This window comes from Ochotona curzoniae, unplaced genomic scaffold (genome assembly GCF_017591425.1).
Source record: "Ochotona curzoniae isolate NIBS_2020 unplaced genomic scaffold, NIBS_Ocur_1.0 contig_3432, whole genome shotgun sequence".
Classification (NCBI taxonomy): Eukaryota; Metazoa; Chordata; class Mammalia; order Lagomorpha; family Ochotonidae; genus Ochotona; species Ochotona curzoniae.
The window spans coordinates 12344066-12368077 of NW_024465859.1; positions in this window are offsets into that span (position 1 = coordinate 12344066).

Sequence of the window (24012 nt, forward strand, 5' to 3'; positions counted from 1 at the left end):
TATTGTGTACAACAGTCCCTTGATGTATTTCTCCCTATGAAAGAATCACATTAAAGCACAAAACATGCTTGTTGCAGATTCAGTTACATCCTGAAGTTAATGGACTATAATGGTCACTGGTCCCTGAAGCATACTTATTTGCTGATTTATTTATTGTCTTACTTCCCATAGCCATTTTCCCCATCCCTCCCCTGGACATCCATTCTATTCTGCTGGATGAACTTGTTGTAGTTCACAGTCAGGTTTCCGAAATACGTGTTTAAATGTACATTTTTGTTCATGTACTGCTCTATGTTAAATTTACACAAATTGTGTTTATTTATATATCTCACTCTATTTGTTTTTCCAACTACATCAGTTTTGAAAGTTTTTCCATATTGCCATATTAACACTAAATCCATTGCTTCTCATTGCTATAGAATGCCCCCAAACAACACCGATAACCTTACTGAGCACTGTCTCTGAGGAGGTTTGATAAAGGATTCATTGGGATGTACACTCATGAGTGGAACCACCGATTCTAAACTCCCACTCACTGTGCATGAAGATTCATTCCCATGACTTCGTATGCTCATTAGCATGCCTATGCTTCAGTGTTGGGATTATTTCTAGCCCAGCAGGTGGAATTATTTTAATTTTCTCCAAAATTAGACAACTGGTATTAAAGAAAATCTCAAAGGCTCTTGTATCACAAAATAAATAGTGAAAAGACAGCATGAAGAGTGGAAAACATTTGCAAACTGTGTATTTGATAAGTTTTTTAAATTTTAATTTTGAATTTTATGGAATTTTGTAACTCCTAATGAAGGACTATACTGTTGTAACAAAATGGGGAAAATCAGTCGTGGGGGTGGATTAGGAATTTGGTGGGCGAGAATCCCAGTCTCTATGGAATTGTACCATAAAATTGATAAGGTGTTAATATCAACAATCTATAAGGACCTCAGCTCAATAGAATAAAAACAATTCTTAAAATGGGCAATAGTTCTAAAGATACATTTCCTAAAAGAAGACATGTACATTTCCAAGAATTACATGAAAACTAGTTAACCTCACTATCAGAAAAATGCAAATTTAAAGCACAGTAAGATTACCTTGGGGCTGACACAGTTGTATGGAAGGCTAATTCACTGCCTGTGGCACTGGCATCTTACATGGGCACCTCTTCATGGTCCTGCTGTTTCGATTCCCATTCAGCTTCCTGCCAATGGCAGCAGAGGATGGCCCAAAGCCCATGAGAGATCTAGAGCAAGCTCCTGGTTCCCAGCTTCAGACATGCCCAGCTCTGGCTGTAGTGGTCATGGAGAATGAGCTAGTGGATAGAAGATTTCTTGTCTCTCCCTGTATTTCTCTGTAATTATGACTTTCAAGTAGAAATATAAATAAACCTTTAAAAATGATATGATTTCATTTTAGCCTGAATGGCTATTACCAAAAAGGCACAGATAACAGGTGCTAGAGAAGATGGTATGAAAAAGGGAATCCTGTCTACGATTAATGAAATTGTGTTTGGGAAACAATAAGGATATTCCTCTAAAAGTTGAAAACTAGAACAGCCATGTGATAGAGCAACCCCATTACAGAACGTAGAGCCAAAGGAAATGAGATCATTCTGTCAAAGAAACAGCTTTGCCCCCATGTTTGTTGCAGCAATAGTCACAATAGTAGACTGGAATCAACCCAACCTGTCCATCAACTGATGAAATGATATACATGGGGGATATCATTGAATCTCTCTCTCTCTCTCTCTCTCTCTCTCACACACACACACACACACACACACACACACACACACAATCCTTTTGTTTACAACAGCATGTATTGAACTAGAAGATATCAAACTAAGTAAGCCAGGCACAGAAGGACAAATACTACATGATTTCATTCGTGGGTGGAATGCAAAAGTGTTCATCTCATGGAAGTTGAAAGTAGAATGGTAATTATCAGGGGCTGGGGAGAGTAAGAAAGAGAGAACGATAGGAATTAGGTAAAAGGTTGCCAAGTTATAGTTAGATAGGATTGAAAGATCTTGTATTCTGTCGGACACTGGGTGATGATGCATAACAAAAAATGCAGTGTGTATTTCAGAAAATGTTATTATTATGTTATGTAATGTTATTACAATGATATTAAATGGTTTCAATTCAGGAGTGACAAATGTTTGAGGCATTAGAAATGCTTACAACCTGATTTGAATATCATAGAATGTATACACAAATACATTTATGTTATCCCAGAAATACATATGCACGTAGTTTGATGTATAATTTTAATTAAAAAAGGAAAAAAATAGGTTTTCTTTTACAGCATGATGATTTTAGTTAGTAACAATCTGTTAGATACATCAAAATTCTCAGATTGTAGGTTTTAAATGTTTTAATCATAAAATACGGATGTGTGAGATAATACATGCTAATTAGATCCAATTTAATAATTTCACAATGTATATATATTTCAACAGGTCATATTATTTTTAATACATGAGACACTGATTTTAGAGACTAAAAGAAATTTCTCTTGAGGCCACTATCTCCTTAATTTTAAATGCTCTCGTCCATTCATTGGTTTCTTTCCTGGTGTTTCTGAATGAGCAAAAATTCTACATTTTACTAGTGTCAAATACTTCCTTTGTGTATGTGTGTGTGTGTGTGTGAGACTGCTGTTGTTTTGCTCTGGAATTCTGCCCTTCCCTTGCATGACTCCCAACTGGTAGAATACAAGGACATTCTACATTTTTTTTTTACTTATTACAAAGCATTAACAATCAATTTTTAGGATTTTAATCTATCTATAATCTGCTCTTGTTTGAGGAATTAGAAAGGAATCAAGTTTCAATTTTCCAATATCTCCCAATTACATTTATTAAACAAAGCATCCCTCTCAAAGGGATCCCTCTTTATCTATGTCCTATGTATCTATGTATCTATCTATATCTATCCATCATTTGCCTTCTATCTACATCAGCAGTCTGATCTGTTTACCATCTGTTTGTTTTGGTCTTACGTTCACTTCTTCTCCACTGGCAGATTCAGACCAGTACCTCGCTGTTTTTGTTTTTTTTTATAGGTCTCCCTAATATATGTTAAAATTAATGTTATCTTGGTTGTTGGTGATCCAGCATAGATTTTTTGATGATCAAGTTTCTCCAAAACAATCCAACTTGGAGTTTGGTTGAGATTGCATAAATTTTACACAACTCTGGGCGTTGGTGACCTTGTGACCGTTGGCAATGAGACAGATGTGGCACTCTGTGTTAGGGGAAGGATTTGGGAGGCCTGCATATCTGGAGAAGCCGGCACTTCAAGGCACTCCTCAGGCTCCTGGAAATCATGCCTGATAGCAATGACTCATGGTTTCACGAAGAGCTGCTGATCTCATTGGTTTCAGAGATGATTGCATAGTCTTGCAGACAATCTTGGGTAGATGCCCTGCTGACTGGGTACCCCCAGGAGCAGCATCTCTCACTGCTTCTGAGATGGTGAAATAGCCAGGAACTTGTTCCTAGCCCAATCTGGGAAACCACCAGGGCTGAGGTAATGTCCACACATGCCTAGACTTTAATAAAGTTGTTATCTGCATCATCCAGAAAAAACATTTTTTCCACTAAACGTTCCGATGGATTGATGGTGGAAACAAGTTTTCTAGTAGATTAATTATCAATGTTGTTACTAAAGAAGTCTTTGCCATCCCTTCCTACCTTCAGCCAAAAAATCAAATATTTAGAGGAGGAAAAAGCAGAATTAGTTCCTTTACAGAAAAAAATGGCCTTTCTGAATAATAACAAATATGAAAATGGAAAAGAAATCCTAAAAGAAACATCCAAATATTCAAGCACCTAGAGGTAATCATAAATTTTACATTTTACTTCTTAATTTTTTGCAATAATTGGTAAATACATAGTTTTCCACTTTGAAAAACAAAGGGTTATAATGACAGATATAGTAGGGAAAACAGTATGGTAACCTCAGTTCGATTCCCTGGCTTCTCTTGTTAAAGGCAATCCAGGAGAGTATTCTGAATTGCCATGCTAGGTCTGATTTTTCTATCTGTAACGCATCCTAAAAGGGATTGAAAATGTGCAATTTTAAGACTTTATATATATGATCTTATGCTGTTTGTACTCTTCTACAATATGTGTTTCATCAGTATTGACACAGACTACCCTCACCGTTATAAGTGAGAAATTCTATTATCTACTTTACAAGTTATCCTTTTATTTTCTAAAAGCTAACTCTTGCTTCAAAATTTTATTTAGTTATAGTATTTGAAATGCAGAGAAACACATACATGCAGCGTGAGAGAGAGAGGGAGAGAGAGAGAGACAGAGATATTGAGAGAAATCTTGCATCTGCTTGTTCGTTATCCAAATACCTGAAGTAGCCAGTGCTTCATCAGGCCAAAGCTAAGAGTTCTAAGTCTCCCATCTGGGTGAACTCAACATATTAACTACATTAATCCACTTCCACCACATTGGCTATTATTATAAGTTACTATATGTTATGTAATTAATATAATATTAATGGTAATTTATATATTTATTGAGTAATTAAATAATAGTGATGAATTATCTTACTACTATTTATTTCCTTCCATTTTATTTTATTTATATTCTAAAATCTCAAATTAAGTGCATAGGTCTTTTTTTGGAAGGAGCAAGATGGTAGTCTAGGGTGAGGACAGGTTTAAACTGGTGGAGTATCATTAGCCAGAGTGGATCAGAAAGGGCAGATTTCAAGATATAGGAGGGGATAGTCTGATGACAGAGGGACACCTGGAGACTCATGGACACAGGGAAGCAGTGGAGACAATGGAGAAGTGTTGCAGTGACCAGATACCTCAGCAGCAGGACGCAAGTAGTGATCATGGCTCCAACAGCAGTCAAAATTCCACTGTCAGCCAATGGGAAGGGGGAGTTCACTGAGAGCTCAGGAGGGGAACCCAGGCAAAGAATTACCTATCCTGCTGATTTGTTGATCCGACCATGAGCAGACACAGAGCAGCAGACCCCAGGTGGGTGGTGCAGGAATTGGGTAAATTTCACAGCCCAGACACCCAGCAGTGTTACATTGGATACCATTTTGTATAGTGGGCAAAGACTGAGAGACTGGAAGGATAAGAACCAGCTGCACATGTGCTGAGCCAGAAGAGAAATCACTTATGGCTCAGTGCACTACACTGGTCCCACAGGGAAAGCAGTACTGATTTGGCACCCAATGGGTTGGCCCCAGACCTAGCCACTAGTGGTCCCAGAATGCCACTAACACCATATTGGATGCCATTCTGTATATTGGGGCAAAGGCTGTAGGAATGGAGGGACAATAGCAAACTGCATATGCACTAAGCTGGAGTGAAACCTCTTATGACTCAGTGGATTGCACTGATCTACAGGGAAAACAATATCGACTTGGCATCCAATGGGTTCCATGAAAAATAGGTCTGGGTGACCCTCAAAACTAAGAGTCAGTAGGTTCCAGCAAGATCAGCACCACCAAAACCCAGTGATTTAGGACAGCTAGTGTCTCCCTAATCCTGGGCACTGTTCAAGCCAGCAGTGGGAGAAAGGCTGTATAGGCAACAGTGCAACCTCAGCACATGATCACAGAAGGGGGAAAGTGTGAGCCAGGAGCTGGAGCTATGGTGACCATGGTGGAAGCCTAGCATAAGAGCCTGGGACTTAAACTTGCTGGAGAGAATGGCACCAAGTGACTGCAAAGAAACGGGTACCAATACAATCAGTAAAATCAACCTGTAGACCTGTGGGTAATACAACTTAGAAACCAGCCCTAAGGAGAAGAAGAATCTGCTAACCAGAAGTACAATGACCAAGAGCAAAAACGACAGAGGTACAATAAGTATTACTGATGCCTCCCTGGCAAAGGAGCAAAAGCCCTTGCCAAACTTAGAGCTAACTGAGGAAGACATCAAGAAAATGGGTAATAAAAAAATTTAAAAACTTGTTATAAAGGTTATAATCAACAATGAGAAACATATATAGGAGTTCAAGGAATTTAAGGAATATGCCACACAGCAAATAACAACACTAAAACAAAATCATGCAAAATTATTAGAAATGAAGGACACAATGGAGTAAATTAAAAATTCAATGGAAAGTATCCATGATAGAATGAATGAAGTAGAAGAAAGAATCTCAAAATTGGAAGACATTTCTTGCCACAATGGGAAAACAATCAAAAAGCTGGAAATGGAACTGAGTCAAGCCAAGAAAAATATTCAAGAATTAAGAGACACTATTATGGGCTCGGAGCGATAGTGTAGTGGTTAAAGTCCTCACCTTGAGTGCACTGGGATCCCGTATGTGTGCCGGTTCTAATCCTGGCAGCTCCACTTCCCATTCAGCTCCCTGCTTCTAGCCTGGGAAAGCAGTTGAGGACAGCCAAGGCTTTGGGACCCTGCACCCGTGTGGGAGACCTGGAAGAGGCTCCTGGCTTCGGATTGGCTCAGCTCCAACCATTGCAATCTCTTGGGGAGTGAACCATCGAACAGAAGATCTTCCTCTCTGTCTCTCCTCCTCTCTGTATATCTGGCTTTCCAATAAAAATAAATAAATCTTAGAAAAAAATAGAGACACTATTACAAGGCCAAATACAAGAGTTATGGGAGTTCCAGTAGACCCAGAAAGAGAAGCTGGGTTTAAAGATATAGTCAATGAAGTAATAAACAAGAACTTTTTTAATATGGAGAAAGAATCGGGAAGCAATGTACAGGAGGGGACAGAACTCCCAATAGAGTTGAACAAAAGCAATCTTTCCCGTGACACATGATAATGAAGCTCTCAGCAGTTGAACATAAGAAAATGATTCTTAAATGTGCATTAGAAAAAATATTAAATTAACATACAGAGGAATCTCAATCAGGGTCACAGCTGACCTCTCAGAGAAAACTCTATAGGCCAAAAGAATATGGAGTGACATATTCCAGATGGCAAAAGGAAAAGAAGTCAACCCAGAATAACTTATCCAGAAAAGCTTTCCTTTGTGTTTGAAAATGAGATAAAATTCTTCCACAATAAAGAAAAGCTCAAAGAATTAACCTCTTACAGATCTGTCCTACAAATGATACTTAAAGATGTTCTCTTGACAGAGAAAAGGAATAGCGCCTACCAAAACTAAAGGTAAACATGGAGAACCTTTCTGTAAAATGACAACAGAAGGCTAAATTGAACAAAGAACAACCCATTGCTAAAATGAGAGGACCAGATAACTATCTCTCCATATTAACCCTAAATGTACATGGCTTAAACTCATCAATTAAACTTCATAGATTAGCGGACTATATCAAAAAACAAAACCCATCTGTCTGTTGCCTACAGGAAACACATCTCACCAACAAAAATAATGTGAAAGCTGAAAGCGAAAGAAGGGAAAAATATATTACAGGCTAACAGAAAAGAAAAACAAGCTGGTATAGCCATTCTTATATCAGATAATATAGACTTTAATGTGAAAAACATCAAAAGAGATGAAGAACAGCATATAAAGATCAAAAGATCCATTCAGCAAGAAAAGATCACCATAATAATTATATATGCACCAAAAACCAAGGCACCTAGCTGTGTGTAACAATCCTAATGGATTTAAAGAGACAAATAGATCCATTACTATAATAGTGGAGGGACCTTCATATCCCATTAACACTAATGGACAGATCAATGTGACAGACACTCAACAAGGAAAAAACAGCATTCACCCAGACACTAGAGCAAACGGACTTAATCAATATCTACAGAACCTTTCATCCTATAGACAGAAAATACACCTTTTTTCATCAGTACATGGAATTTTCTCCAGAATTTAGCATGTTATAGGCTATAAAACTAACCTCAGTAAACTTGATCGTGAATCAAAGAGCTAGTTCTTTGAGAAAATCAACAAAACAGACACTCCACTCGCCTAACTAATCACAGAAAAGGAAGAAGAAGATATAAATCAGTAGAATTAGAGACAAAAAAGGAAATATAGCAATAGATACCCCAGACATTCATAGAATTATTAGGAACTATTACAAACAATCATATGTCAATAAATCAGAAGATTTAGAAGAAATGGATAGATTTTTGGTTATACACAATCTATCAAAATCAAATCATGAGGCAATTAATAATCTAAACAGACCTATAAAAAGGAATGAGATTGAATTAGTAATTAAATTCCTCCCAACCAAGAAAAGCCCTAGACCATATGGCTTCACTGCATAATTCCATCAAAATTTTCAAGATGAACTTTCACCAATCCTCCACAAGCTACCCCAAACAGTAGAAAGAGAGTCAATCTTTCCAAAATCTTTCCATGAAGACAATATCATCTTAATACCAAAGCCAAATAGAGGAAGCAACAGAGAAAGAGAACTACAGACCAATATCCTTAATGAACATAGATGCAAAGATCCTCAACAAAATACTAGCCAACAGGATCCAACAGTATATCTGACAGATCACTCACTCGGACCAGGTGGGATTCATCCCAGGCATGCAAAAATGATTTCACATTCACAAATCAATAAATGTGAATCACCACATCAACAAATTGGAAAATAAAAACCATATGTAATCATCTCAATAGATACAGAAAAGGCATTTGATAAAATTTAACACCACTTCATGCTGAAAACTGTAGGCAAGATAGGCATAGAAGGAACATTTTATAACACAATCAAAGTAGTATGTGAAAAACTCAGTGCCAACATCATACTAAATGTAGAAACACTGGAAGCTTTTCCACTATGAACTGGAACTAGACAAAGATGTCTGCTTTCATATTGCTATTTAATTTAGTATTGGAAGTCCTTGCAAGAGCTACTAGAAGAAATCTAAATTGGAACTGAGGAATTAAAATTACTATTCTTTGCAGATGAAGTGATTCTATGCATAGGAGAATGAAAAGATCCAATCAATAGAATATTGGAACTCATAAGATAATATGGCGTGGTAGCAGGATACAAAATTAATGAACATAAATCAATGGCACTAGTCTACACAAATAACTCCATGGCTGAGAAAGAAATTGTAAGTACAATCCCTTTTAAAATATCTGGGAGGAATCTTACATACCCCGGAATTAACCTAACCAAAGGTGTGAAAGACATTTATGATTAAAACTACAAAACATTAAAAAATAGAGGAAGACATTAGTAGATGAAGAAATAATTTTCCTGGATTGGTAGGATCAACATCATCAAAACATCTATATTACCAAAAGTAATATACGGATTGAATGTGATTCTAATCCAAATTTCAACATTATTCTAAGAAATGGAAAAGAAGATACAAAAGCTCATTTGGTAATACAGGTGACTATGAATAACTGAAGCTATCCTGAAGAATAAAAATGAAGCAGGAGGAATTACAATTCTAGACCTCAAGACATACTCCATGGCAGTAGTCACCAAAAGAGTCTAGTACTGGTTCAGAAACAGAGATCAACAGAACAGAAACCACAGAAGTGAGCCCACACATGAACAACTAACTAATCTTCTATAAAAGAACTGAAAATAATCCAGGTAAAAAATCTCATCTCTCCAGCAAATGCAGTTGGGACAATGGGATAACAGCCTACAGGGGAAGAAGCAAGACCCCCACCTATCAGTGTATACAAAAATCAGCTCTAAATGGATCAAGGACCTAAATGTGCACCCAGAAATCATCAAACTATTAGAGAAAAACATAGGAAGCACTCTCTAAGATACAGGAAATGGGAAAGACTTCTTCGAAAAGTTACCAAAAGCACAGGCAGTCAAGGCCAACTACATCAAACTAAAATGCATCTGTGCAGCAAAGGCGACAATCAACAAAATGAAGAAGCAATCAACAGAATGGGGGAAATTTTTTGCACACTACACAACCAATATGGGACTAATATCCAGGTTTTACAAAGAGCTTCAGAAACGACCTTATGAAGAAATGGGCAAAGGAAATGAACAGAACAAATTCAAATGGCTAATGGGCATATGAAAAAAATGCTCAGACTCCCTAACTGTCATGGAAGTACAAATACAATATCACCTAACTCCAGTGATATTGGCCTACGTTCAAAATTTTACTAACACCACCAGCTGGTATGGAGGTGGTAAGAAAGATACCCTCCTTCACTGTTGGTGGGAGTATAAGCTAGTATGACCACTATGGAAGTCAGTATGGAGAGTGTTTAGAGGAATGAAAGTTGACATGCTGTATTATCCAGCTATCTCACTTCTGGGAATATAGCCAAAGGAAATTTGCATATCAGAAAGGGATCTATAATCCTATATTTACAGCAGCACAATCTACAATAGCAAAGACATGGAAATAACCCAGATGCCCGTTGAAAGAGAAGTGGATAGACACATCGTATATTTGTTCTATGGAATACTACTCAGCCATTAAAAAGAATAAAATTCTACCAGTTGCGATCAAATGGTCCCAACTTGAAAAGGTAATGCTCAGTGAAATAAGTCAATCCCAAAAGAACGAATACCCTTTGTTCTCTCTGATATAAGACAATCTTCATGCAAAATATGATTGATAGCCCTTTCAATACTGTTTCTGCTGCAACTCATGGTTTTTGATATTTTCATTTTTATCTTCATTTTTTCAAGAAAGTTTTTTTTTACTTATTAATTTCTTCACTAACTCATAGGTAACACAATAGCATCATTTGCTTCAGGAAGTTCCTTGATTTTCTTTTTCATTTCTTCAGCGACCCAGTGGTCATTTAGTAGCATGTTACTTAACTTCATGTTGTTACAAATCTCCTATCTTTCTTTCTGGTGTTGATTTTGTTTTATGACTTTTCATTTAATGGGTTGCATAGCAATTGTGATAGAGACTATCATATCCAGATGTGATATGTGCTAAATATGTCTTGCCAATAGGATTCTGGTCTCTCTGCCATTGTTTATACCTACAATGTCAGGATACATGTAAAGACAGAATGATGGTCTCAGGAGCTGTTTATAAATGACTATACTGCTGTAATAACATGGAGGAATCATGGGAGGGAAAGGGACTTGGAGAGGGGAGAAGAGGAATCCTAGAGTCTATGGAACTGTATAATACATTTTTTTTTAAGTGCATAGGTCATTGCTTTCCAATTTCTTGTAAAATACTCTTTTAAGACTGTAAATCTACCTCCAAATTTTGTATTAGTCATAATAAACAAGCTTTGAGATTGTGAGTCTTTGATGTCATTTGGTTTATTTCATCTGTCTGCTAATTACTCTTACTTTTTTCCAAATCTTTGTCTTTCTGCACTCCGTTTTGGTTCAGTGCACTTCTCTTTGTGCTTACTCTAGAGCGGGTCCTTTCCCGCATCTCTTTCCATTATGATCGTAGTTTTTCTTTTTCCCTTTTTTTTTTTTAAGATTTATTTGTTTTATTGGAAAGTCAGATATACAGAGAGAAGGAGAGACAGAGAGGAAGATCTTCCTGTCCGATGATTCACTCAACAAGTGAGCGCAATGGCCAATGCTATGCCAATCCGAAGCCAGGATCCAAGAACTTCCAGGTATCCCACGCGGGTGCAGGGTCCCAAAGCTTTGGACCATCCTCAACTACTTTCCCAGGCCACAAGCAGGGAGCTGGATGGGAAGTGGAGCTGCTGGGACCAGAACCAGTGCCCATATGGAATCCTGGTGTGCTCAAGACGAGGACTTTAGCCACTAGGCCACGCTGCTGGGTCCCCTGATTGTAGTTTTTCTATCCAATATTTATAATAATTTCTCATCCTTTTGCTTGCTCTTTTCTTTTTTCATTCTATTTTCACTGATAATATGTTGCTCTTCCTTAGACGCTATTTCTTTAATTATTTGAAAATCTTAAGAAGACTCAGTTGCTGGTTTTTGTAGATTCCTACACAACTCTGATTTCAAGTGCAGTGAATCTGTGTCTTGCTGATTTTGCTGGCTCTGTTTCTTAGCATTTGATTTCTGTAGGTGTGATGAAGCATTGATACAAAACCTCATTTTGTGTGTTTTCTTTTCCTTATTGCTACCACAGTTCCCAATGTCCATATTCACAGTTTTGTTATTTTGTGATTACTTTCACCTGCATCTTCTGACCCTTCTCTATTCAATATCAGCTCTGAAATGGCACCTGGGTGTTCTTGTTTCTATCACAGTATAGGGTATCACAGATAGCTCCATCTAAAGTAGCTGATATTGTTAGCTACGGCTAAGTTTGGATAGCCTGTCCATTCAAGTTCCACATGTACAAGCTTAGTGTATTGATGTGGTGAAACACTGAGGAGATGGGCGAGGGGTGTATGTTGTAGCTCGTTGAGTTAAGCTATCAGTTGGACATGAACATTCCGTATTGAGTCCTGATTACTCTCTGCTTCTGACCCAACTTTCTGCTAATATGCCTGAGAGGCAGTGGATGATGGCCCAAATCACATGTGTTCCTGCTCCTCACTTGAGTGATCCAGATAGAGCTCCTGGCTCTCGACTTTAGTCTGGCCAGTCCTGGCTGTTGTGGCATTGGGGAGTAATCCAGATGAGAGGTCTTTCTTTGTTTCTTGTCAGACAGTATATTTTAGCTAACAGTGCAATGAGCTTCCTAGTAGCAAAATCTTTACTTCTGTCTTCAATTATTTCCTTATGATACAGTTCTAAAAATGGAAATATTGAGTCAAAATTTTGCCTTTTCTTTTTACTTTGATATATTAATAATGACTTATGTGCCTCCTGGAGGATTTTCACAAGAATACTATCACTGGATGCTAAGCCAATGAGGCATCAGATCTGACTGTGGACCTGCAAAACTATGAGTCAAAATAAACTTTGTTTCTGGACAAAATTAGCTTATTCAGGTGTTCAATTATTGTCATAAAAACTTGACTATCACAAATGCTCAGTTTTCAAGAGTGGCATAATTATTATTTTTTAAAAGATTTATTTTTATTGCCCTGTGTGAGCGAGAGGAACCTAATTATTTAAACTATCACCTGTTTCACTAAAACGAAGCAGGAACCAGGGGCTGGAACAGGAATTGAATCCAGGCCATAGTTGGTCCTACTATGCAACAGAACATTAAGATCCCTCACATAGCCAATTGCACTCTACTCCCATTGATCATCCTGTTTCCAACCCTTCTTTCGCCTCACATTTCCCAGGACCAAGCAATCACTTTCCTTTTCTCTACTTTAATTAATTCAACTTTTTTTAAAACTTATTTTTAAAAATATTTTGACAATCTTTACATAGTTAATTAGGGTAAAAAGGTTTAAGGGCTACAGGAAAGTGGGTAAGGCTATTATTTTTTCCATATTGTTTCCTTCATGTTTAAATGGGGGTATTAAGGGAGAAGGCCCACCCAATTTCCCACCCTCCCCAGGTCCCGGATGTAGGGTATGCTCTGAATTAGTTCAACTTTTTAGCCTCATTTTGCTAAATTTGCCCATTCATCTCTCAATGGACACTTGATTCCATATCTTGGTCATTGTGACTAATGCTGAAATGAACATAGGAGTGCAGATAGTTTATTGGTCTACTGTTTCCAATTGATTTGAACAGATCCCCAGCTGTAGGATTGCTGGATAATGCAGGAGTTCTATTTCTAGTTCTTTGAAGAGCCTCCATATGATTTTCCTTAACTGCTGTATTAACTCATGTTCCCACTGTCAGTAGGAAAGTTCCTCCTTTCTCCTCATATTTGCCAGCATTTGCTATTTCTTTTCCCTCTTTTTGACAATAACTATTCTAACTGGAATGAGTTGATATCTCATTGTGGTTTTGATTTGTATTTCCCTGATGGCTAGTGATGTTAATCGTTTTCTTAAATACCTATTAGCCATTTGTATATCCTCTTTTGAGAAATGGCTAATCAAGTCACTTGCCAATTTATAAAAATCAGACACTCCGTTCCTGTTGAATATTTCAATTCCTTCTATATTCTAGAATGTAATCTTTTCTGGATGAATGATTTACAAATATTTCCCCTCTGTTTATAGGCTATTTCTTCATTCTGCTGGTTATTTCTGTTGCTCTGTAGTACTTCCAATAATTCTATTGTTTGTGTTTGCCTTGGTTGCCTATGCTTTGAGAGTCTTATTCAAGTATCTGTAACCCAGACTTACATCTTAAAGGATTTCCTTTATGCTTTATTCAAGAAGTTTAATGGATTTGGGTCTAATATGTGGGATTTAGATCAATTTTGAGTTGATTTTTGCATATGGTGAGTTCTTCTGCATACAAAGCTTCTTTTCTCCAAGTACCATTTACTGAATAGAATTTCCTTTATTCAATACATTTTCTTTCTAATTTTGTTGAAAATCAGTTGACTATGAATATGTAAATTTGTTTCTGTTTTTGTTTTTATTCTATTGATTTGTATGTCTAGGATAGAGGTTTCTTGTTAGAAGAAAATAAAATAGTATTTGCAAACATCAATATCAAAAAGAGAGAGGGAAATTGCTCAATGAGGTACTATTGTTGAGTGTTGATATGCTAATATAAATAAAAGATTTGGTCTAATATGGAGGAAAGAGGAAGCATGGATTACAAATGGGTAGTCAAAAATGAAGGAATTTCCAGAAACTCTTCCAAATGCCTCTGTGTGTGTGTGTGTGTGTGTGTGTGTGTGTGTGTGTGTAAAGAGGAAAGGTCATTATTTGACAGTGAGAATGGGTGAAGGATGCCTAGAAGACGTCCTGTGACTGGAGGAGTGCATCGTTGGTGGGGGCAGGGAGAGGGAGGAGAGCACACAGCCCTCCATACCAAGTGGGAGTGATCTAACACATTGTTGTTTATTTCAGTCCTTTTTTAAAAAAAGATTTATTTTGTGTTTTTTTAGAAAGGCAGATTTATAGAGAGAAGGAGAGACAGAAAGAGTTTCCAACCGCTGGCTCATGCCCCAAGTGGCCACAATGACCAGAGCAGAGCTGATCTGAAGCTAGGAGCCAGGAGCTTTTTCAGGGTTTCAAACATGGCTCCCAAGGTTTGGACATTCTCAACTGCTTACATAGACCACTAGTAGAGAGCTGAATGGGAAGTGGAGCATCTGGAACATGACCTGGCACCCATATGGGATCCTGGTGGATGCAAGCAAGGTTTTAGCCAGTAAATCATTGCACTAGGCCTTTGTTTAAGTCTTCATATAGGAGTAGCATTGCCTAGGTAGTGAGTAATGTTGAAGAAAAAAGATATGGCATGGGTGAGAGATTTTTTTTCTGGTCAGGTCAATAAAGACATTTTAACCATCAATACAATGAGCATCCTAGTAGCAAAATCCTTACTCACATTTTAAATTATTTCCTTATAATAAACTCCTAAAAATGAAATCATGGGTCAAAAGCTGTCATATTTTGACTTTTGATGTATTTAGATGGATTTTGGGGGATAAAAAATTAGAAATTTCATCACAGAATATGTAGAAGTTCTACAGATAACCTGAGTTTGGTCAATGAGTTGTTGAAATATTGGGAGTTACATCAAACAAGACTTCGAACAGATTTGCTAAGGGATTTTAGAGTGCCATTAACTTTTTAGATTTTACCTAATGGGCTACAGAACCCATTTCTAGTCTTTGGTTAAAGTGGATAGCACTGCTCGTACAACTGGGGACATCACTTTAGGGCCAATTTGGAAGATGAAGCAAATTCTAGCTGACAATGTTGTTTGAGTTTGTCCACAGTGACCACAAAACATCATATGAAATTGGGATGGTTATTAAAGGAGTAGCTACCTTTAGTTCATCTTTATGAACACGCACTCAGGACAACCCAGTTACCGTGTCCACATTATCTTTAGATATTTTATGACATTTTGGTCCAGGATTTACCCTCTTGATTACCTTCTTGTTATCTTTACTTTGTACATAAGGTCTACAATCTCTTTCTGAAGATCCAAGTAAGAGAGCTCTTGACCATATTCTTTGTTTGAGAAGGCTCCACTCTGACCTTTCTCTGGCCATGATTCTCCCCACAAGGGGAAGGAGCCGTATGATCAGAAGCAAGTCACTAGGTGCCCATATCTGTCCTTCAAGGTCATTTTCCAGGTTCTCTTATTGAGCCTATAGAGACATCTCCCTGGGGTCTCCTGAAGATAGACTGCAACTCTGGGAAAGCTAACCAATGGGCAGAGCTTGCAAGTATGGGTAGGATATTTGTGCATTTGAAAGACATTCAGTGCAGTATGGAGCAAGGGTATGATGAGAAGAGAGGATACCAGGAGAATGACAGGGAATGATTTGTTCTGGGCCATCGTGTTGTAAGGTGCTAGAAAATTCTAAATTGCTACCTGGACTTCTGTGTAGTTTATAAAGTATGTTTGCCCAGTAGGGGTGTAGAACATATTTTGTTTAGCAGAATATGTACTTGTAAAGTTTAAATATTTAGACATATAGTAATGGCCCTTTGTTTTCACTCTTGCTCTTAATATCCTCTTACTCAGATACTTTGTCCTGTATTCTGTCATGGTTTGAAGCAGATGTTCTTTGGAGTCCATTGCCTATGCAAAGGGTTAACTTTACCACACTGATGCCCATCGCCTGATCTGGTCAGTTGATATTCTCCTCCATGGCACAAATCAAGTTGTACAGTGAAGGACTTTTTAGTTTGTGCCAAATCCATGGGCTGACAATGCTAAGGAAGTCTGGAAAGCTCCTAGGTCTTGGCTACCTACATAAGACCTCATGAACTTGTGGTTTGGCATGGGTGGTTTTTCAAAAACTCTTCTCTTGGTAAACCAGTTTGAAGTTCCTCTCTGACGTCATTGCGGTTGCAGGTCTGGCACAATCTGGTTATAACTTTACCACAGAAATAAACTATGGCCAAACTGAGAGTCTTCACGGTAGAATCTTACCAAAATGAACAAAAGGTATTGTCCCTGTGTAGCTCACACACATAGACAATTGAATTATGAGACAAATGATATAATGGAGATACAAAAGACACTAAAATAAATTTCATGGCAACCAAGATAGTCTCCACGAAAACAACCTTTACGTAGGAATAGAATCTTGTTCTGTTGACAGAGGAGGTGAGACAGACAGAAACAGGTGAGTAGCAGCAGACAGAGGGAACAGCTGAGCGCAGGAGCCCAGAGCTGCTGTTGCAGCATGAGAGGGAAGAGTGGGAAAATTGCCTGCACTCTATCCTGTCTCAAGGCTTGCCTATTGGCTGTTCCATGTTCTGGGATGCTGTTCCTATTTGCACTCCAAAACAACTTACTGAACATCCCACAGAACTTTTATCTCTTCTTAACACATACACAATATAATTAGTCAATAATGTAAGTTCTTGCTAACACTTGTTCCCTTTGCTAATGTGTGCGTTTATGTGTAATGTGTATGTTGCAGCAAGATTAAGGTCACATTTGTCTTGTTCCTGGTGAAACCCTCACCAGTTTGGCTAGGTGATCAGACACTGTAGGCACTAAAAACCAACTTGCATAATGATTAAATGTAAAATACGTGATAAATAATGTACATTAATCAGCAATCCATTCATTGACTGACACGCTGGAAGAATAGGCATTCTAATGAGTCTGGACTTCGTTTGGCGAAGCAATATGTTTGTGTCATTTCTTTACCTAAGGTCAAATAAACATCCACTTAAATGTTTGTTTTGTGTCAGGCACTGTGTTCAGTACCAAACATAAAATGATAATTAAAATCCTCTGCCAGGATCTAGTAGAATAGTAGGAGGAAACAGATAAACAAATAACTGTAATGAAATGTAGGAGATCTTTATTAGATATGCACCAAGCATGTGAGAAAACAGATAAGGGACTATTGGATTGTGCCTCGGAAGGAAGTTTCAGGTAGAGTGAGGATTTTCCAGGCAGGAAATAGGAAACAGGAAGACCATCAACTGAGGTTTCTATTTTCAGCAACATAGGAGACTGGATTGTGGGGGGAAGAATAAGACAAAAAGAGGGAAATATTCAATTCTAGATAAAATGTGAAGTAAGAATCTGTTAAGCAACATAGCTGACATTGTGAGACAAGAAGAGACCTCTTGAGGCACTAAATTCAGAGCACAAACTCCCACAGAGAATTTAACACTAACTCTCCAATAATCTGTAATCTAATTTTTAAAGATTTGTTTATTTTTATTTGAATAGATGTTACAGAGATGATAACACACACACATACATACATATGCACACACAGGAGAGAGAGCTAGAAAGATCTTCCATCTACTGGTTCACTTCCCCCAAAAGACCACAATATGGAGCTGAGCTAATCTGAAGCCAGGATCCAGGAGCTTCTTCTGTATCACCATGTGGGTGCAGGGACCCAAGGACTTGGGCCATCCTTCACTGCTTTCTCAGGCCATTAAGTGTAGAGCTGACTGGGAAACAGAGCAGCCAGGACAAGAACCAGTGGCCATATGGGGTGCTGGTGCTAGCAGGTAGGGGATTACCCAGTTGAGCCACCGTGTCAGCCCGAATATTTTGTTTTTGATAACTGTGCTTACAACAAATACAAGAGGAAAAGACTGGAGGCTGCTTAAAGTAGGAGTTGGAACAGAGGATGTTAGACAAAATTGGAACCTGAGAAGGATACTTCCTCAGTGAAATAATGTCAGAAAAACAAATCCTATAAAAAGAAGGAAATCCTACATAAGATATGTACCAGAAGATCACAAGAAAAAAAGCAAGACTCAGATTTAGCTCCATGTTTAAAAATATCTGAGAGGAAGTCGTATGAACTTGAATTCAAATTTGTACTACTTGTGTCAGACAAAAATCCTCACAGCAACTATGAGTACTAGTCCTTGAGTTAGTTCTCTTGAGTAACTGGCAGGAGCAAGTGCCAGTCCTCTCTGCTGAATGCCATCAAAAGCCAACCGTAGAGAACAGCTATGGCTAGTGTTTTAATGATCACGTAAGTGAAATCCACAATATGCGTTGAAAACCAGGCAAGATAACCTAGAAATAGACCCACTAAAGACAAGATACTTAATTCAAAGACGCAGAATAAAAATTGACCATAAAAACCGGAAAATATTTGACTAGGATGACCTGGATAATAACCAGAACTTCTAGGCATGAAAAATGTGGGGCAGGTGCTTTGTGCAATAGTTGGGATGCCACTTGGGATGCCTATAAAATGTGTCAGAGTTCAGGAGTGCAAGTCTTGATTCTGTTTCTGATTTCAGTGTCCTGCTGATATGCACCTTGGGAAGCAGTAGGTAATGGCTCAGGTGCTTAGGTTCCTATAATCCATGGAGAATTCTTGAATGGCACCCAGGTTTCTGGCTATGGTCTCCCCAGCCACAACTTTTGGTGGCATTTTTTTAGGTGTGAAACAGTGGATGGGAGATATTTCTCTCTCTCTCTCTCAACTGCTCTTCCTTCCCTGTTCCATCTGTGTCCTTCTTTGGCTGTCTGCATTTCAAATAGATGAATACATTTATTAAAGTAGGAATGCAGTGTCATAGCAGTAGAAATCAGAATTTTTATTGAAAATTATTAGCTGAAGTTCAATTATTTGACTCCAACAAAGTTCTGAATAAATCTTTGTTAATGCAGCATAAAGATTAAGGAAAACAAGAAATATTAATATGTAGAAAAGGATCAAAAGATAGTGACACATCGAGAAAAGCTAACTATATATGTCTAGTTGGAGCTGCCAATGAAGAGAATGGAAAGATTAGGAGAAAATAATAGAAAGATATATATACTAAGTAAAAATACTATTTCTCACTTAGATTCAGAAAGTCTACAAAATCCTGTGCAGAATATAAAGAAAGTCAATTGTTAAAATAAAAAAAAATGTATAATACTGAAGAAGAAGAAATGATTTTAAAAATAACTAGAGAAGCAAAAAACCCAGATAATCTTTAAAGACAAATAATCTGTAAGGAATTAGATTGGGATTAAAGTTCTGAAAGGCAATAATGAAAGACAGAACACAAGGAATATTTTTAAAAGTACTGACAGAATAATTGTTGTACTAGGTTTTATAGAAAGCAAAATTAAGTTTAAGAAAATAGTTGAATGATTCTGTTTGCAGAGTGATTGTAGGAGGGAATTTGTGGTATTGCTTTCACATGAAACTATCAGAACTGGGTAGAAAAGGTTTAATTACTTTTTAAAATTTTTTATTTACTTATTTAACTCTGAAATGTATTTAAGAGGCAGGGAGATAGACTGGGGCTGAGTCTTTGGCCAAAGATGAGATACTACATAGGACACTTGTATCTCACAACCAACTAAGTTCTATTGCAGGTTCTGCCTGCTGACTCCAGCTTCCCACTGATGCAAACCCTGGGAGGGAGCAGTAACGGCTCATCTGATGGGGCACCTGCCACCCATGTGGAAAACTCAGACTGAGTTTCCAGTTTCTTCCCCAAAACTTTTTTAACTTAGAGAATCAATGAATAAGAGTGCTCTCTTTTTTTTTAAAAATTTTTTATTTTTATTGGAAAGGCGGATATACAGAGAGGAGGAGAGACAGAGAGGAAAATCTTCCGTCCGATGATTCACTCCCCAAGTGAGAGCAATGGCCGATGCTATGTCGGTCCGAAGCCAGGAGCCTCTTCCGGGTCTCCCACACAGGTGCAGGGTCCCAAAGCTTTGGGCCGTCCTCAGCTGCTTTCCCGGGCCACAGGCAGGGAGCTGGATGGGAAGCGGGGCTGCCGGGATAGAACCGGCGCCCAAATGGGATCCCGGGCATGCAAGGCGAGGACCTTAACCACTTGCGCCACCGTGCCGGGCCCTACACCCCTCTTAAATAGGCTTTAACAACTAAAAAATTTGTTCATTAGAGGGTATCACAGAGGGAAAGATATGGCACAAAGCAGGATAAAACATATGTTATACATAAGTTATGATGAATTAGTACCCAAAATATTGAATATATTAAGAAATTCTAGAAATCAGGAAAAGCAATCCAAAAGAGAAACAGCCAGAACAGTGACAAAACAGTGAAGACACATTCCGCTAAAGAGAGCACTCCAGTGATCAATTATTAAGACTGCAAATTAAAATCCTACTAACTGGAAAGAATTAAAAAAATTTAACAATACCAAGTGTTGGCTAGGGAGCAGGGCCATGCAAATTCTTGTATGTGCAAATAGTATTGTACATCGGAGCTACTTTGCCTGCTAAAGTTGAAAAAGCTCCTCACTACTGGAAAGTGTAATTCTGCTTCTAGGTAAACAATGTGGAGAAGCTTTTGTACATGTGTTCCAAGAAAATATGAATAGAGTTGATTAGGAGTAAATGTGCCTTCTAATTGTGTGACATTCATACACACGGGAATTCGATAATAGTTTTTTAAAGTTAAATGGCATCATGTGGTGGTCTTTGTATACTTATGGCAATGCCTATCATGCAAGTTTTAAAGGCAGACCTGGGTTTGAATCATGGTTCACCTATTTACCAGCTACCTGACCTTGGGCAGGAAGTCAACTCCTATCACAATTCCTTAGAACAAATTGGACAGTGATCCACTAAGAGAAAAAGGAAGAGGACATGAGCCAGCTACTTACTGAACATCTTCAACATCTATTAATCCCCCAGAGAAAGAAAGATATGATCTTATGGGTTAGGTCCGTTCAAATGCGAAAAAGTTAATTCCCTGCAGGCAGCATGTGATGTGTAAGTATGAGGATATGATGAGAAAAGCACAGTATCTAGAGAATCAGGTTCTGTGTGAGACCCATCTCCACTACATACTGGATCTGTGCTGTTCGATAGGTCACTTATATTCTCTAGGTCTCAGTTCATTCTATGTCAAAAGGCAATGATAACATAGTGGGGCGCTGTGAGGAGGAGAAGAGAAAACATATACCGAAGCGTCAGTCTGTCAAAGGTTATGCCAACATTTACCAACAGTAACTCTGTTTTCTGTTTCTGTTTTGTTTTGTTTTGTTGCCCTCTTCCTTAAAGAACTTTTGTGCCTCTATGTTTTTGGCACTAAATGTTTTATTGCTGGCTCTCTTTTTCTCCCTCCTGCTCATCAAAAAGTATCCATCCCAAATTCCATATTCCTAGGACAAACTAGAGAACTGGCTGAGCTGATGAACCACTATGTACGTATCTAAACGTGCCTCATCACAGATTCTGCCTCTCATCTCTTATATTTTCATTCTATTGGCTTTGATGTTGACATGTCAAAGATGAAGCTTCTGTAAGTAATTCGTATGATTATGATGGAACTCTATCCTATCCTTAAAATATTTAAAAATAAACCCTTTATGTGAAAAGAAAGAGATGAGGCTTGTACAGAGAAAACCTTTAGTGAATATACTGCCAAGTGCTCACAAAGTTTAGGTACTGTGACAGACTGTTGGCTTATCATCATTGGGTCCAATAACGCTTCCTCAACTGCCACTCCTGAAATAATAGAAATAATAACCATTTTTTTATGCTGCTCAAAGAACTTCCTTGTGTGCTGTCTTATTCCATCTCTACATCAATCCTGGGAGGACAAAAGTGAGATACGGTTTATAATCCCTAATTTTGCAGCTGAAGAAACTGAGGCACAGGACGCTAGGCTTGCACAAGGTCACACACACCTGTCCAGTGGCTGGATGTAGCCACACCTTTCCTGTGCTCTTCTTAGATCACGGATGACACTAAAATCTGGTATGTGTGGAGCTGTTGCAGACCAGGTCTTTAGGGCTTGGTATTTACAATCCCTAGGGAGAGAAGTTGGAAGGTGGTGCCAAACAGCAGCTCAGGAGACCCTGACTGCTATTTCTCGTCCATCAAAATTGATGCTGCTTGCACAGCCGCCTCCATGCCACTAGGCAACTAGTCTACACGCACCAAAACTCAGCTTTCCTGTCCAGGCTGACAACACATGGTGAGGGGTAGACCTGTATCCCTTCCTTCCACATTTCCCTTCCTTTTTCATAGGTCCTGGGATTTCCCCCCATAAAGAGCAAGAAGTAGCTGCCCCTTTGCACCACCAACTTTAGCGATGATAATTAACCTGTCCTCTTAATGACTAAATAATCATTCCTTGCGTGTCAACCAGCCTGGTGTTTTCAGCTCCTTTGCGGTCATTAATTAATTCTGCACCCAGCTGCCTGGAGCTGTAGGTCACCTTGATCACCTTCAGGGTGTGACTGAGTCACTAAGACAGGTCAGGGATCTACTTAAGGTCACCCAGCTGAGTCTGAAGCCTAGTCACCCCACCAACCACTGGTAATCAAGGTCACAAGGTCAGCCCTGCCCACTGCACCTGACCTTTGCAGGGTCTGATGCACCCATCCTGCCTTGCTTTCCATTCTACTGATCTCGCATAAAGTGATGAAGCTTCCTGTCCAAACTTACATGTCTCATTGCTTTAAGGATCATTTAAACAATAGAGATAGTCCGATATGATAACTTAATTAGTTGCTTATTAATATGCCTTACTTTGCACCACTAGAGGTATTCAGTTAGGGGAGGGAGGATTATAACAAAGGATCTTCTATGGTTCCAAAATGTTAGTTCACAGAGATGAAGTTCTAGTGGTAGACTTCTAGGTATGGGTCACCATCAGTAGGCAAGCTCCCTTAGCACTAGGGCAGTTTGGAGAGAAACCTCTTGCACTGCCCTGTGGCATGTATAAGCTGGAGTGTCTTGCTCTGCCCTGAGTCCCTGTTTTTGCTCAGTCATTGGTTCACCCACTAGATACCACAGAGGAACACAGTGCCGATACAGGTGAAACAGGTGCTACTTGTTAATTAAGACCTGTAGGATAGTTTACCCCTAATTAGTTCTACCTGAATCCATATTCTCTGCGACAGTCAAACTGTGTGCCAAGCCAGGCGGTGCCCTGGTGTGATCTGGGCCAGCCCAGTACATGGTGCCAGATTTTGGGATACTCAAACAAATACAGCGGCTGAATGCGCACATTTATGTGTGGACATGTGTGCCTGAGGGGGAGGCAGGGCCACAATGGTGACCTCCGGAGGGGTGAATCCTAAGTCACTCTAACTGGGAAGCTTGTGGGAATCCCATAAAGTACAGATAGCTGACAATGACAGTTGAACTTTGAAATTAGTCAATTATGTGCTCTAATGAGGGGGAAAGAGAGGCACAGGGACGCAGTAGCTAATCCCAAGACATTTACAGAAT